Below are 15691 nucleotides of genomic sequence, written 5' to 3' on the forward strand. Positions count from 1 at the left end.
CCAAAACAAGCTCCACAATCAGACATGTTAAGCTTCAAAACCCTGCTCAACAACCCTTTCACAGCAGCTTTCCCTTTCTCCTTCAGCTCATGTGTGAGAATGGCTCTGACTTTAGAGAACGGTTTGGAGGTACCCTTGCACTTAACCTCATACTCGATGGAGTTCTCATCACACTTGAGAGGTATCAAAGTCATTGTAGGATCTCCCTTGACCCTTTTCTTCTGGACTTTCTGTTTCACCCTTGAATTCCCTCTGAATTTAGTAGAATCAGTGCTAGGATCTTCATTAGAGAACAGCCTGCTCTCACCCTTATCACCATGCTCCTTCTCTGGAACAACCTTCAGCTTTTCTACATCAAACACTGAGATGCAAGAGGCATGTGATGAGGAAGATCTGGTGGGTACAGCCTTGTAGAAAACTTTCTTGTTGATGTTGGAGAAGCAGACCTCTTGTTGGGCATATCGATGGTTGCTCCAACAGTAGCCATGAATGTCCTTCCAAATATCAAAGGCATCTCATGATTCTTATTCATCTCAACAACTTGAAACTCAGCAGGAACAACGCATTCCCCTACTTGAACATGAAGGCTGCGGATGGTTCCATATGGGACTGCTCTGGAAGAGTTTGCAAAGGTCAGGGTCAGCTGAGAATGCCCAACATCAGCAATACCCAAATCGTCTATAATAGCCTTTGAGATGAGATTCACACAAGAACCAGAGTCACAAAGAGCGTCCTTGAAGGTTGTTCCTGCGATGGAACATGGGAAAACAAACTTTCCAGGATCATCAACCTTAGGCAATACCTTCAGTGCTAGTGTAGACAGTGCTTTGGTATAGAGGACCTTGATCTCCTCTTGAGTCTCTCTACAGTTTTTAAAGAACTTGAGCAATGGACGAATCTGCAGAGCATCTTCGAATGCAAGTTCTTTAGGAAGCTTTCTCACCATCTCGTTAAAACCTATCAGCTGCTCTTCACTAATGGGATCCATTAGATGTCTAGGTGGAATTGGATAGGGAACCTTGGGAACATAGACTCAAGATGGTGGAGTCTCAGCAGATTCGTCGGGAGCAGTTACTGCAGAGCTAGTAGGCTGCTTTGCTCTCTCTTCTGCGCCTGGAGCAGTCTCAGTGAACGGCTGCTCTATTGCATTACAGTGCTCAGTCCTAGGATTTTTATCAGTTTTTCCAGGGAGCGTCCCTTGTTGCCTCTTGACACTCTCAGCTGTTTGAGCAAGCTGAACATCGATCTTTCTTATGTGGATCGTAAGAGTGTCATACTTGTTATTCAGCTCAGTGAACATGTTGCCCATCCTGGTGTTCATTTCCGTGGTTACCTGATTCAACGCCTTGGCCTGAACCTGCTGACCTTGCAATGAACCTGCTGACCTTGCAACAACTGTTGCATCATCATACCCAGACCCTTCAGCTCATCTGGTTGACTGTTCCCGGTAGCTGGAACAGCTTGCCAATTGCTCTGTAGTTGTCGCTGGTTTTGGTTCTGAATATGCCCGGCCGTAGCTTGCTCCATGCTAAAGACGTGCCCTTGGTTGTTTTTCAGTAGCTGATCAACCTTGGCAGTCAGCTCATCTATTTTCTGGGTGTCGGAACTGTTCCTTTCATGGAGCAATCATTCTCCTCTTTCTTATTAGCTGAGCTAGCAGCCATGTTCTCAATCAGCTTAAACGCTCCATCAGTGGTTTGAGTCATGAAGTCTCCATTGCTCGCAGAGTTTAGAGCACCTTGGTATTTCCAGTCCACTCCATCATAGAAAATGTCAAGGAGGTAATCATCATCAAATCCATGGTGAGGTCATTCTCTGCGATAGTCATTGAAGCGCTCCCATGCGTCGCAGAAAGGCTCATCAGTGAGCTGTCTGAAGGAGGTGATCTTGTTCCTCAATGCAGCTGTTCTCGCCTTAGAGTAGAAATGGCTGAGGAACGCTGATCGGATCTGTTCCCATGAAGTGAGAGAGCCGGTAGGGAGAGAGTTCAACCACCGTGCAGCTTTTCCATCAAGAGAGAATGGGAATAACATGCACCTGATGTAATCTGGTGCAACACCATTCGCGCGAGTGAAACTGCAGACTTTTTCGAAGCTCTCAATATGCTCCATTGGAATTTCTGTAGAGAGACCAGAGAACACCTTTCTATGTACTAGACCGATCAAAGCAGGCTTGATCTCGAAGTCCTGCCTGGTGCAGGGTGGAGGAACAATGGCAGAGCGCGTAGTAGGGATGTTACGCGGAAGGTTTCACTCCCCGATCGGAACTATCTGTGCCTGTTGTACCTGCCGCGCGAGAGCAGCCTGTTCAGCAGCATCCTGCTGAGCTTGGATGGTCTGCTGCATTTGAATCATCTGCTGTTGCATCAGTAGCATTGCTGCAGCGAGATCATATTGATGGCCTTGATCACCCATGTTGGTGTTGTTTGGCCTTTACTGTTGTCGATTTGTTCTTTCTAACCTTGCTAGCTCCTGGTTGGTAAGTGTAACCAATTCTCCTTGTGCGTTTCTCCGAGTATGTCTACTGATCATGCACCTGGAACATTAGTTACAACAAAAAAAGATAGAGAAAGTTAGAGGTCTTAGACTAAATAAATAACCGAAAAATAAAGGTAAAAGATGGTCCCCGGCAAGGGCGCCAAATTGATATTACGTGTATACGCACACCAATTAGCCTAATGTGCACACTACCACAATCGAATGGTATGTCGATGTAGCACCTTAGGATCGAATCCACAGAGACCAACGATTACACTTTATCTTTATGGGATCAATACTTAGCTAAAACAATATGGGGGTTTTAAGAATTGAGGGTTCCGTGAGAAACAAGATTAATTAAAGTATTCAGATAATTAAAATGCTAGCCTAGGGTGGTTTGATCGGGTGTTAAGCAAGTGTGAGCCAAACAATTATTCAAGACACATGCATTAATGAACAATTCTCGCCTTGCTCATAGCAAGAAACAAAGTTCAATTAGAATGTTTTTAGGATGAGGATTAGCTATGGCTTTTATCAATCAATCCTAGGGGAAGTTCTAGGTAGCTAATCTAGACACATGCATTAATGAACAATTCTAAATATGATTATCACAACTCAGCATTCTATAGTTGGGGCTAATCCCTCCTAACCTATTTAAACCCTAAAATCTAACAAGAGAACTACTCAGACATGGCTAAGCAATTCATAACAATAGTTAAGTATAAAACCTTCATAGAATAAATAAGATAAATATCAATGGAGTTCCAATCACAAATTATAACTTTGGATCTTCTCTCCTATCTATCAATAGAACAATAAAACACAAAGAAGGCACACTTTGCCTCTAACATGGCGGCAAAGCTTATATAATTAGAGTAAAACTCGTGAGGGGCAATCTTGTAAAATAGTAAAATCTTGGGCTTCAAGTCGGCTGTGACCAAACAGGATTCCGCGTGCTTCGCTATCGATCGACACCATGACTTGAGTATCGATCGACTCTAGCTCTCCAATATCGACCGATTGTCGATCTCGATGGTCATTTCGGGTGTTTGCTCCAAATATCTCCAAAATGCTCCAAAATCATCACTTATCTCTAAAACATTCCTGATCTTATAAATACAATAAATAGACTCTATAATAATATAAATATTAGTAAAAACACCTATAAACTATGGATGAAAACGGGTCAAATCCATAGTCTATCAACTCCCCTAGACTTACCATTTTGCTTGTCCTCAAGCAAAACAAACAGGCAGTCTCTCTGAAACAGGTTTAAAAAGAGCAGGGACTCACATGATATAAAACTTAGAATCATCACCTCTACAATATTGCAATCCACATCTAAGACATCCTAATCACAAAAGCACATCATATCATATCCTAGCTTAGCAACCAAATTCATCTAGCCAACAACTTATCATAATCTTGTCTTTCATTCCCCTCTACCAACCTCATTTCTTAGCATAAAATAAAAGTGAAGGCTTTACCTTGGGAGTATCGATCACAGGATTCAAGGATTCTCAAACAAGTATTTGGACCTGCAGGTAAACATTAGTTCATATCCTCTCTCTCTACTAATTTTCTCTCTTGGTTAAAAATCTGCTTATATGCAAGATCATTAACCAAGATTGGACAGGCTTCCATGAATCAAGCCTTAATGGTGTTTGCCACCAAGTCTTGTTCATTTTTGACCTATACCCTAGGATTATTTGTGAAGCAAGCCTTAATGGTTGTAGCCACCAAGTCATGTTCTAATCATTTACCTATGAAATTCTTATGAAGAAAGCTTTAATGGTTGTAGCCACCAAGTCCTGTTCGAATTCCTTCCTAATAAATCTCTAATATAATAATACATAAATTTTTTTCTTTTTTTAAAAATAAAATTTCAAAAATAGAGAGAGAAAGGGTGATAAATCTATATACACAAGGCTTTACCTTCCAGACATGTTTGAAGAATCCGTTCCCATGTATACCAAGCCCCAAGACAAGCAGTTGTGTCAGGTTTAGTGTTGGAGGTCAGCTTTGGTTCCTACAAAACAATCTTAGCAAGAGTGGATAGTTGACAGGTTGATCCACTTTAGTATCTTTAGTACTATCTGCAATCAACAAGTTTAGAATGGTGCTAAAGAGTGGTTAGATATCTAGCAAAATCTATAAGTTCATAATCCCTTTCTTGACTCAATAATAACTTAATGTGAAAACATTTTTAATAAAACTAATAAGTGAATAAATATCAGTAAACTTCCCCCCAGACTTAAACTACACTGTCCTCAGTGTAGATTCAGTCGGAGTTATGGTAAGAAATAAATCATAAGGACTCAATTGAACAAGTAGAAACGATATACCAGACCCGAATAGATGTCCACCGATTCAAGGACTTTGTTGTCGGTCGATGCAGGTGAGGAAATGTCGATCGATGTCGACTTGTTCGCGTTGGTCGATCAGATGGCAATCGTCTACTCGGATCTTCTCTCTTTTTTTTTATTGACCTGCAATAATTAAAAACCAACATAAATAGTAAATCAATGAAAACTTAATAATTATTACCTAATAGTGGGTTGCCTCCCACTCAGCTCTTTGTTATAGTCATTTAAGCTTGACTTTGGAGCTGTTTTGGCTAGTAATGTTGAGAACTTGGACTTGTTGGAAAGCATGTATCCATCTCCTCTTTGCGCTTGTTGAACCATGTACCAGTGAAGTCTCTCATTGCTTCATCCCCTCTGCGCCATTTATTCTTCATTGCTGCAGTTGTGTTTTCAATCCTCTGCAATCTTTCACTAAGACTCTCAAGGTTGAATTGATGTCTGGTAAGTGCGGCGTAAGTGTCAGCTGAGATCTCCATTCCATGGTATGGTGTGTTGGACATGTCGGATGCCGTCTTTGTTACTAGCCAGCTTCGGTTTGTATCGCTGTCGATCGATGCTGAAAGGTTTGTGTCGATCGATTTGTTGATGCCTTTGTCGATCGATATCGATGCTTCTAGTCGACGTGCAATATAACTCTGAATCTCCACCAATTCCCCTTGTATAGCTTCAACCTTGGAGGTCAAAGCACTGATGGTAAGGTCCATTGGAAAATAGATGTCATCACATCTCCCATTAAGCTTCTCCTCTGTAGTTTCCAAAGCTCTGTAGATCTCTTCTACCAACTGATCTATCTCTTCTCTGGTGTGGAAATCCGGTTGAGAATTAATTGTGTGTGGTCGCGGCGGATTGGTGTCGATCGATGCGGCCAGGCGGTTGTCAATTGATGTGTGTTGGTGGATGTCGAGCGATGGTGACTGTCGGACGTCGATCGATTGTGGTCGAACAGTGTCGGTCGCGTTCTGAATTCTGGCTATGTCTTGCTTCATCTCCTCCATAAAAGTAGTTAGCCAACTTATACTATCATTCAATGGATAGTAGACACCATCAAGCTTCATCTGGAAGGCTTCTTTGTTCCTATCATGTTCACCACTGACGCCATAGAACATCTCATTGATTTCGTCCTTGGTGTAGATCTTTGGTACCAACTTTGTCTGTGTGAATTGGCTAGCATGTTCAGGAAGACATATGTAGGCTGGCTCATCTCTTGAAGCTCTTTCCAGAAGTCTTCTAATATCCTTGTTGTGAACTGGGATGGTGTGTCCATCTAGATCTCTGGCAAATTCTCGATCATCTCTGTAGACTCCATACTCATCCTTCTCTTCCTAGTAAAATTTCTTGTTACCATAAGGGTCAAAAGCTCTTCTGCTGAATTCTGGCTGTCTGGTGACCGTTGGAACGTCTATGTTTATCGATGGATGATTTGTATGGCGAGATCGTTGTTTGAAGCTGTTTTCTATGCCACCAGCTGCGTCATAGAACTCCTTTGTAGTCTTCTGTTCGCTGTTGCTGCGTTGATGCATGAACAGATTGTCTGCTCCATTGGCTGTCTGAAGGATACCTGCAATATCTTCTCGAGATACGTGTAGTGTGCGGCCGTCTATGGCTTTTGCGTAGCCATTAGGGTCTCTGAAAATACCAAATTCGTCTGGATTTAGATACTGGTTATCTAAATTATCTTTTTCGCTTACAGTGGTTTTCGGTATTGAATGGTTGTTGATTGATGTAGTATTATTGATGTCGATCGATTGTTGAGGACGTTTATCAATCGATTGCTGATGACGAGTGTTGATCGATCGAGTTCTTTCCCAAGCGGCTTCAGCTTGAATCTGATATGTATCGTCACGCTTTTGCATGTTGAGTAGCTCCTCGTCTGCAAAGCTCTCGTGGTGGTGTTCATCTGCCCAACTACCAATCGAGTAATCTCCGTCTCGCACACGGTTTAAATCAGTGTCGATCGATTTGTAATAGGCAGTGTCGGTCGATGCTCCTTTTTGGCATCGTTGTTGAGGTTGAGTGTCGATCGATGGCAGGCTCGTCCTGTCGATCGATCGTGCAGTCCTTTTCCAAGAGAAATGGTGTAAGAGTTTATCTTCCTCATCAACGATGGCTCTGTACTCAATGGCTCATTCCTCCTCATAGTCTTCATCATACTCGTCTGTATGCATACTCTGTTTGGTGTAAGCGTCAATAGTGGGGTTGTAGTAGTCATTCTCCCACTCATCTGGATTTGTGTCGACCGATTCTTCATGTGGTATGTCGGTCGATATCTGGTTACAACTATCGATCCATGTTGCTGAGTGAGTCTCGATCGATTCTGAATATTCAGTTTCGTACTCATCTCCACAGTGGCAAGCTGCAATGATACTTGGATCATTGATTCTTCTAGAGATCGTTTGTGGCTTCTTGACTGGGATAGGGTCGTAGTGGGCATTAGGATTGATGAGTGTTTGACACAACTGGTTGGTTTGCAAGTTGCACACTGCTCCCACGATTGACAAGAAAGCTCTCCCAAGTAGTAGAGAAGAGTTCCAGTTTAACTTGATGTCCAAGACATGGAAATCAACTGGAACTAGGGCATTACCAATATGCACCTCTAGGTCTCTCACAATTCCTCCTGAACTCTTCTGGGAACAATCCACAAAAGTGAACAATTCCTGCGAAGGCTCCACCTGCAGACCCAGATGATCAGCCATAACCCTAGGTAGATTGCGGACTGATGCTCCTGTGTCTCACAAAGCATGCGGGAATTCAATACCCTGCACTGTGCATGGTATTGCAAATTGCCCAGGATCACTCTTCTTCTTCAATGTAATCCTTCTCCTCATCTTTTCTCTGGCTTCACAGAACATTCTCCTAATGTCTTCCTCTTTTTCTCTGGTTTCTCTGAAGAACATCCACAATCTGTGGCTGTAATAAACTTCTTCGAATGGCTTATGTACAGGAATTCTGAAGACTCTCTTTTGGAAATTTTCCTTTTCCTTTTCATTAGCCCCTCTCTTCAGATGTTTCGCCACTTTTTCCTTTCTTCTCCTTAGGGTTCTTCCAATAGAAACCCTATCCTCTTCCATAGGATCATCTCCATCATCTGAAGGGGTCCTGACAGGTTTCAGTGGTTGCTCTGAAGGTTTAGGTTTGGGCCTGAGTGCGTTAAGTCGTGCCACATCTATCTTTGGCATTTGCACTCGGTAGGTGATAGGGGCTCGTCGATCGATAGGAGGTGATGGGTATCGATCGATATTAGCTTCTGAGTATCGATCGACATTGCTGTTGGTATGCCGATCGATTCTGACATTGTCAGGGCTGGGCGGATGTGGGTGTTTTGCTGCGAACTCCTCGTGAGTTAGAATCTTCACAGCATTGCAAGACGCGGTTGATTCCGTAGGTGTTGTCGATCGATGCTCTGGTACTTCTTTCGATCGATTCTGATTGGTATATGTCGAGCGATGTTCTGTGGTTGGTGTCGATCGACACCAATGTGACCCGCCAAAACTCATCAAACTTTTTACCTCGAAATCGCCTTCTTGCAGCTTTTCTTCCTTCACCACTTGCCAAAAGTCATCCTCAATAATGGCATTCACGTGGTGCTTCATCACATCATCCCCTACTCCTCTTGTTGAAGCTTCCTGCCTCCTAATAGCATCTCATGTCTTCACAACCTGTATCTCCATCTTCTTCACATGAGAGCTCAAAGTCTCAAACTTTGTGTTCAGGTTGGTGTAGACAAAATCTATCTTCCCATTGAAGTCTACTGTCATTCGCTGCTGTGCCTCAAGAACTGTGGGAACCGAAATTCGCACTGTCGATTTCCTTTTAAATAAGGAAACTAGGAAAAACCCTAATTTCCCAGAGGTCCCGGATATCTGCTAATACCACACGCCAAGCAAATCAGAACACGATAATGACAACGATAAAGAATAAAAATCGTAAGAAGAGAGCAAATAGAAGTCTTATTCCGAATCTGCGTTTGAGCGTTTACAACAAGGTAAGTGCCTGGGCTCTGATAGCTGTCGGCGAGATTCCTAGTTCTAGCAACCCTAAGACGGCTAAACCTAGTTGAGTCGCAGCTCGAATAACAAAAACGGAAAATTGCCTAAAATTGCTCTAAGTGCTAAGTTTGCTCTCAGAAAAGTCCTCTTAATGCCTCTCGCCTAGGACCCCTTATATACTGGCTCCAAGGTCGGTTTACGCTTTTCCTCTTCTGCCCTTAAGCCGCCATAGCATAAAAATGGAGATATTCCATTTTGTCCAATCTTTGTAATTATCTTCCAAATTTCGTATTTATCCGCGGAAACTTGACATTTATCTTCCCTTACGAACCAAGCGTAAACCGACATGCGGTTTACGGGCTGTTGGTTAAGAAATCGTAAGTCGGGCCTCGAGTCATGTCTTAGGTCCCTTTGGGCCGTCTTCCGACTCGAAGCGTTTATTACGGCTTCTTTCGATAAAGAATGAACTTTCCACGGTGTTAACGGTAAAGTTTGATTGATAACTTAGAAATGGCAGGGAATGTGAGATGGGTTCGCTACGGTATTCGGGAGATAGCATCGAAGGGTAGACGAGAATGCATGGACTGATGTTGATGACGTTTCGGAAGAGCTCGGTCGCTACGTAGCGACCAAACTTTGGTTCGAGCTCGGTCGCTACCTAGCGACCGAGCGGAATGGGCGTTTGGTCGCTACGTAGCGACTGAGCTTTGGCTCGAACTCGGTCGCTACGTAGCGACCGAGCGGAGCACGCGTTTGGTCGCTGCGTAACGATCCTTCTCGAGCTCTTGTCCGATGATTCGCGTTTCTTCCGCAAAGGTTTTTTGTAAAGAAGAATCTATTTCGAAAAAATATTTGTCGAAGAATTTTTCTACGTTTTTCTGCTTCGGGGATTTGGACGTTAACTTCGTTGTAACCGTTTTTGACCCCAACAGTTAGCCCCCCAGCACATTGGGAACGTGGATTTCTAGCGAGGTCTCAATGCGTGGTATGGCGAGTTTGGACGAGATTGGTGTATTTGGGCGAAGTTCGTGTCCAAAAATCCGCAAGTAAATAGTAATTTCTCATGCCTATAAGAAGGGAGGTAACTTCTTCATAACCTTCACACTTACTCATTCTCATAGAGAGGTTTTTCTTGAAAAGTTCTTTCTCTTTCTCTCTGTCATTTCCTCCTTGATTTTAAAGAAAAAGAAAAACACGAGATGTCGAATAAAAAGAGGAGTTCGAAGAAAGGGTCTTTGCCCGCGAATGTTTCTGAAGAGCTTCGAGTGCCGAAGATGGAATTTGTTCCTCATTCGGTAGACCCCGCCGAGAACGAGGCATGGTGGGTGGCGTGTTACGGTTCGATCACGCCTCCAATAGAAGAATCGTTCCCGGTCATGAACCATCGCCTGGTGGAGGCAGGTGCGCCGAGTAGGAGCACTAGCGGATTTCTCGAGGTCATGCGGTCGTTCTACCATATTTCGGACGCGGTGGAATCCAGGGTTCCTTGTCAAGGAGAGTGCGCTAGTAGTACCCCGGAGGGCTTCTTTACTTGTTACGAGGCATTTGTAGTGCGTTGCCGTTTATGGTTTCCGATCCCCGAGATCATCGTCCGTGTGTTGGATCGCTTCGGGGTGGCGATAAGCCAACTGAATCCTCTTGGCATCCAGCATCTCATAGGGATCCTGGTCCTGAGCTACGAGCATGGTCTTTCACTCACCGTTGATCACTTCGAAGCGCTTCTTCGATTACAGATCATCAGGGAAACGGACACGTACAGGCTGGTTCCTCGAAACTTCAAGTCAGTGGTAAAGGGGTTCCCTTCTAACTTCAACTCGTGGAGGAAGTTTTTCTTCTTCGTTCGTGTAGACGCAGCGTCCGTTGAGGAGAGTTATATCCCACTGTTTCGGAGGTTGCCGAACGATCGTCCCTTTATCAACCCTCTTGCTCCGTTTCTTGAGGACATTATTGCGATGAGGGATCTGCTTAGGAATGGTCCTTTTTTCTGGACTTCTTTTACGCCGAAGAGATTTCAAAAGGCGTTGAGGTTTGTACATCCTGGTCCTGCTTTGGGCGGAGAAACAAGGAGTGATTCCGAGCCTGAAGACCAAGGTCCCAACGCCGGTCCCAACGCCGCTCCCACTATTGTGTCGGGGCCGAATTCTTCGAAGGGGAAAGATATGGGATCCGAACCTTGCTTTTGGCAATGGAAGTGGTACGAGCGAGGTCCCTATTCCGGACTTCGATGATTTCTTCGCTGGTCTTCCGTCGGGCTTTGACACTCCTCAGGCCACGAGCGAGTCAGGGAGGCCGAAAGTTGTTGCGGAAGGATCTCGCATCATTAACGGGGTACAAATTTTCAGAATGCTGACGATCGTTATTATTATTTTTTGCTTATAACGTGTCAATCGGTTTTACAGGGTTTGAACTTGCTTGGATCGGCCATTGAGGCGAGCCATAGAGAGGCCATGATCTATCGCTTTAAAGCGGAGAAGGCGAAAAAGGATCTTGCTCGCATGCGAGACAAGATGTTGGCGCGAGACACCCAACTCGTTCGTGATCATGCCAGGGTTGTTCGCAGGGCGGAACGGAAGGGCAAGAGGGAAATTGTCGAGGTGATGAAGACTCGCGCTTCTCAATTCCAAGTTGAGTACGGGAATCTTAAGGGTGCTTTAAACTCGCTGGGCGACTTCCGTGAGTGTCGCGGCTCTGTCGGGAGCCTTTGGAAGACGCAGGAGGATGACTACGTTTTCGAGAGGGAGATGGAGTTAATGAAGGGTGGCATGAAGGATCATGCTCACGCTGAGGCGACCATTCCTTCGATCGATGGGAAGATCCAGGGATTCTGGGATCCCATCCCGGTTTCCCCTGACACCATAGAAACTATGACTGATTTTGCCGGTGACGACAAGGAAGTGAACTATCCCACGGATGCATTCGGAGCTTCCTTATCCGGGAGTTTTAACTTTGACCGGTGAGCGTTTTGACGGGAATGAGTTTTTCCCTTTATCTAGTATTTAGCGGCCGAGTGTGGCCTTTGTTTATATATGTCTGGCCGAGTGTGGCCTTGAACCCCTACCGCTATACGGTTTATATAATGGATGTCTGTTTGGGTAACTTCGTTTAGAGTGGGTTTGAAGTGAACATGAGTTGTCGTCTCATATTTATCTTCGTTGAGGCGTTCAATCTGTTAGTTCGTTCGAGACGTGAGTTTCATAAAAATAATTTACGATTTTTCGGGAAAGTTGAGTTATGAACGAAGAGACATGTTTTAGGAATCTCGTATCGTTTAGATATCATGTCTTTGAGATGTTTGAGACCAATGCGATGGGTTTAGGGCAAGACCTAGGTTTACTCTCGGTTTTAAGGTTTGTGCGGTGACTAGCCGGCTATCGGTTTTTCTGTTGCGATTTCTACCTGATTCGTACCGATTTAAAGTCCGCGATAGGTTCTCGGCTTATACGACTTGTATGGTACGAATCGAGCATCTTTCCAGAGACAATTTTTAAGCCAACTAGAAGTGCTAGACCAAAATTTCGGATTTTGTTTTTGTAGCGCGCTTTCGTCCTTGTGTTGGACGTTTGAAGATCAAATGAGTGATCAGGTTGCGTTTGTTTAAGACGGCTGATGTGTTCGTCGGGGCCAATCGACGAACGGAGTGTAAGATCTGTAGTGGTTGCGTTCGGACAATTTGTTCGTATCATCTCGATTTTTAACTTGGCGACGTCTCGCAGTTATTTTGAAGACTATACGTATATTGTTGAAGTGAGATTGTTTTATGATTTTGTCTTAAAAAGAGCGACGCATATTTCGTAAAAAATTACGAAATTTTGATAGAATTCGATTACAATAACGCATCTTTTTCTATGTGGGAGTATACGAGTATGCGCACCCACTCCCTCCCCCCTTTTTGGAGAGGGGGATAGCTGAACTCGTCCTTCGATGAGCTGCCTACGTACCCCGTTCGAGGATCAAGCCATCTCGTAGTTCTGTTTTATGCTGCGAGCGTTTTTACTTGGCGGTTGTCGCCGTGCTGACGGCCTTGATCGAGATGATCGTGGCAGGGTCGGTGTTCTCTTCCGGATGTTCCGGTTGAATTGTAGTGTCGGCTCTGGCCTCGTGTCGAGTTTCGACACCCGAAGCGTCTGCGTCGGCAGACGATGTGAAATTGTCTTTTCTCGAAACGTTGTTGGTCGAAGATTTATTGATCTTCGTGCATTTGCGATTTTCCGTTGCAGAGGCTGTCATCTGTCTTAACTTGTGTTCTGCGAGGAAGCACAGTCACGACTGTTTCTGACATCCCCATATAGCTGCGACTCCGTTTGGGGTCGGGAATTTGACGCCCAGGTGGTACGTCGATGGAACGGCTTGCAAAGCGTTGAGCCACGGGGTTCCCATGATCACGTTGTAGATGGCAGGATGATCGCCTACCGCAAACTCTACGATTTTTGTGACCTCCCTTGCTATGACAGGTAGCTGAATTGATCCGAGGGTCATCGATACTTCGCCAGAAAAGCCTGCGAGCGGTTTTGGAGTTGGAGTTACTTATCCGAGTTCAATGCTCATCCGATTGAGAGTGTCACAGAAGATTACATTTACCGTGCTCCCTGTGTCAATGAGTACTCTTCCGACTTCCAGATCTCGTATGACGAGGTCTATGACGAGCGGATCGCAGTGAGGCTGATCGATCCCGCTGGCTTCCTCCTTTGTGAAGGTGATTGAGTAGTTCTGATCATCTTTGGTAGGAGACCATGTAGGCCAGTTTGCGCTCGACTCTGCCTTCCGCTGGTAAGCCTTGATGGCGGAGACCGTATCGTTGCAGTATTGCGATCCTCCGATGATCATGTTGACTCTACGACGATTGTTATCGTTCCCCTTGTCGTCTGGCCTCCTGCTGCGTTTATCCCCGGATTGGTTTCTTTGGGGAGATCTCTCTGCGGGGAGATTTCTGTCCGGCTTCGGGGGGCGATCGATCTCGAGGATGAGATCTTTCACGCTGGTTACTTCCGAGAGTTCTCCGGCTAGTAGCTTCGCGGCCAGCCTCGCTCCCAAGACCTTGCAGTTAGTCGTGGAGTGTCCTCGGGATTGGTGGAACTCGCAGAAGGTGTTTTCGTCATATCTTTGGTTGCGAGGCCACGTATTACCCGTGGTTCGGCCCTGGTCTGAGCCGATCGCGTAATTATGTGCTCCTTGGAGTTTTTCCCCCTCGTGATGGACATACTTGTCGTTACGAAGGTTCTTCTTCCTTGTTTTTGGGTCTACATCTTTTGAGGACGATCTCGCCGACTTATGCTTATGCGATAAGATTTTCGTTTCTTCCTCGATCATGATGTAGTCCGTCGCCTTGTGGAGGGCGTCTTGGATCGTCCGCGGTTTTTCGAGGGATATCCATTTTCTGAATTTCGACTTGTACCAGAGCGCCTTCCTGAGCGCGTCGATGGCCACCTTGTCGCTTATCCCGCTGACCCTGGACATCACCAACTTGAACCGGCTGATGAACTCGCGAAGGGGTTCCTCTTCCCTCTAGGACAGACTCCAGAGATCGATATCGGAAGATTCTCTATCTATAAACATAGAGTATTGCTTGAGAAATTCCGATGCGAGCTGTCGGAAACTCCCGATAGAGTTTCATTTAAGGCGGGCGAACCATTCGAGGGCTGCTCCTTCTAGATTCTCAACGAACAGGCGGCAGTAGCCGGCATCTCTCTCGCCGTCCTTCAGCCTCGCTCTTCCCATCGTGATGTGGAAAGCCTGAAGGTGCGCTCTCGGATCGGTTGTACCATCATATTTTGGTACTTTGATTTTTCCTGGATCGGATACCCTCGTATCTGAGATGCGAGCGGTGAAAGGGGTCTTCCGAGCCCCTACCAGCAGTCGGTCGATCTCGGGGGCCGCGCTTGTAGCATGATGGATTTGAGATTTTACGGCTCTTACTTCTGCCGCAGTCTTGGTGATATAGTCGCGAAGATCGCGTATATCCGATGTCTCGTCAGCATTTCCGCGCTTGTCGGCGTTTACTGCGAGTGAGCTCAGTTTGTTTTTCAGCCAGCTCTTCCTGTTCGTTCCAATAGAGGATTTCCTCCTCTTCTGTCATTGGTTTGTCGAACGGAGAGCTTTCCCGAGTGAATCGGCTTCTGGTCCTTCTTGGATGTCTGTCAGCGTCCTCATCAGTATTATTGGAGACATCGCTAGGATCCAGGTCGACTTGCTCGACTCCGTTGTCCTCTGAAGCCTTCGCGGGAGGCGGAGGGCTTTCGGAGTTTCCCCTTTCGACGGGAGACTTCTCGCTAGGGTTTTGACCCGAAGGTCGTTCCTGGGCGGCTCCAGGCCTGTCGAGTGGGGTCGCAAAGTCGAGTCTTTTCCCGCGGACTTTAGTGGTTCCACGGGGGCGGATTGCTCGAGTCCTTGCCATTAAAGTTTCAACTTGTTTGGTCAAGGTGCTCACGAGCTTATCCTGTTCTTCCGACATTTTTTCGTAGGTGGCGAACATCTTTTTGAACTCCTCGAGCACTGCGGCGTTGGCTTGTGCATTGGCCGCGGAAATGTTTGCTGCGGGAGTGTGGAGATCAGTGCCGCTGCCTCCGTTGAGAGGAGTCTGCACGTTATCCATGTCGTCAGTTGACATGTCTGGTTGAGCGCGATGTGGTCGAGAGTTAGATTGATCCGTGCCCCCCCCTTCCTTCTAGCGCCAAACTGTGGAAACCGAAATTCGCACTGTCGATTTCCGTTTAAATAAGGAAACTAGGAAAAACCCTAATTTCCCAGAGGTCCCGGTTATATGCTAATACCACACGCCAAGCAAATCAGAATACGATAATGACAAAGATAAAGTATAAAAATCGTAAGAAGAGAGCAAATAGAAGTCTTATTCCGAATCTGCGTT

The 15691-nt window shown here is 45.5% G+C and overlaps 1 non-coding gene across 1 annotated transcript; it reads left to right on the forward strand.

Annotated features, from left to right (window-relative positions):
• Window positions 1–1794: 1794 nt before the first annotated feature.
• Window positions 1795–1901, forward strand: LOC125588124. The gene has a single exon (XR_007324518.1). It is a non-coding gene; the product is annotated as a small nucleolar RNA R71 (small nucleolar RNA).
• The last annotated feature ends 13790 nt before the right edge of the window (window positions 1902–15691 follow it).

Source organism: Brassica napus, chromosome C5 (assembly GCF_020379485.1).
Source record: "Brassica napus cultivar Da-Ae chromosome C5, Da-Ae, whole genome shotgun sequence".
Taxonomy (NCBI): Eukaryota; Viridiplantae; Streptophyta; class Magnoliopsida; order Brassicales; family Brassicaceae; genus Brassica; species Brassica napus.